This window comes from Pyxicephalus adspersus, unplaced genomic scaffold (assembly GCF_032062135.1).
Source record: "Pyxicephalus adspersus unplaced genomic scaffold, UCB_Pads_2.0 Sca5860, whole genome shotgun sequence".
In the NCBI taxonomy this organism is placed as follows: domain Eukaryota; kingdom Metazoa; phylum Chordata; class Amphibia; order Anura; family Pyxicephalidae; genus Pyxicephalus; species Pyxicephalus adspersus.
The window spans coordinates 1-1,590 of record NW_027322860.1 but is presented as its reverse complement, the minus strand read 5'-3'; the positions used below and the strand labels follow the sequence as shown (position 1 = coordinate 1,590).

General features: G+C 47.5%; 1 long non-coding RNA gene across 1 annotated transcript; it reads right to left on the bottom strand.

The window, feature by feature from the left end:
• Nucleotides 1-594: 594 nt before the first annotated feature.
• Nucleotides 595-1,440, bottom strand: LOC140321502 (uncharacterized). The gene is made up of 3 exons (XR_011918962.1): nt 1,296-1,440; nt 1,066-1,218; nt 595-649 (listed from the first exon to the last, which is right to left on the bottom strand). It is a non-coding gene; the product is annotated as an uncharacterized lncRNA (long non-coding RNA).
• Nucleotides 1,441-1,590: the final 150 nt, after the last annotated feature.

Here is a 1,590-nt window from a genome sequence, read left to right as displayed (position 1 = left end):
CCCAACACCCTTCCTGTACAAGAGTGACCTCCATAGACCACACCCTGTAAAAGAGTGACCCCTACAGACCCCACCCTGTACAAGAGTGACCCCCATAGACCCCACCCTGTACAAGTGTGACCCCCATAGACCCCACCCTGTACAAGACCACAAGACCTCAATAGACCCCACCCTGTACAAGAGTGACCCCTACAGACCCCACCCTGTACAAGAGTGGCCCCCAACACTCTCAGGATGAACAAAGTAACCCAAACATTCTCACCATTTACTGAATCACCTCAACAACCCTACAGTTTACATAATGAGTGTATACAGAAACCCCCAATACCCCACCATGTGCAGAGTGAGCCCCAACACCCCACCTTGTACAAGAGTGACCCCAAACACTCCCACCATGTAAAGAGGGACCCTAACACCCCATTTTGTATATGATGACCCCAAAATCCCTAATGTGTCCACACCAGACAGGCAGGCCACCAGGCACAATGTACAGCTGTGTCAGGGTGGATAAATTGAGATTTGTGTCAGACAACCACTGGCAGTCATGGAATGGATGATACACAACTACAGACACTGATGATAATGACAACTCACTTTTTTTTGGGTGGAAGACTAAGCAGGGGGCCTGCCAGGTTTCTGTTCATGGAATCTGGAAGGAAAGGACAGCTTATACATACAACATAAAATAGGAATCTATATACATCTAATACCCAAATCTACCTCATTAACAAGGTTCCCAAAGCAGAGCAGAAGAGGAGAGTCAGTGTAAGTTCTGTTAGCCAATCAGGATCCAGTGTTTTGCAGTCAGTCTAACACAGTAAAAACTGAGATGGCAGAGTACAGAGATGGGATCTTCCATGGAGAAATGACAGTCTGGGCTGGTCATGGACTGAGCTGTATTTTAGGCATTAGTAAAAGACTAGGAACTAGCTGTGCTGTCTGGCAGGAGTATATGGTTCACAAGACTGACTATACAGGTTTAAAAGTCCTCTGGCAGGTATATAGCTCTGAAAAGTACAACTTCTAAGGAGGATGAGTTAAAGAAATGTGGAGTCAGAAAATTACCTTTATAGCAGATAATTCCATCACAAATTTCCTTGAAGATCTGTGCCAGGCGAGCAGCTCGTGCCACCTCAATGTTCTCCTCTGCGGCAGCCAGTCGGCGGGTACGCACTGACCGCGAGGTCTGCAAAGCAGCAAACTGGGTCATGAAGACATCTGGAAAACAAGGTGGACAGGTGAGCAGTTACAATAGGGGAAAGGGATATCACCCTCCCAATCTCCAGCAACCTCACCAGCTTTGATGTTGCCATCATCTCTGCACACACCGTTCCAGCGGTTATACAGGGACGCTGCATTCAAGTCATCCTTTGATTCTTCATGTCGCCGGCGGGTTTTTTCCCAATTCCGTATCAAGAATACTCTGTGCTTCAATACAAAGTTCCTGCAGAGCCAAAGGGGCACAACAAGGTGAGGATCACAGGGGCCAAGAAATGGCAGCACAGAGAGACAGGGTACAGCCAGAGACAGACTGACACAAACGGTACAACAGAAACAGACATACACAAAGGGCAGAGACAGACTGACACA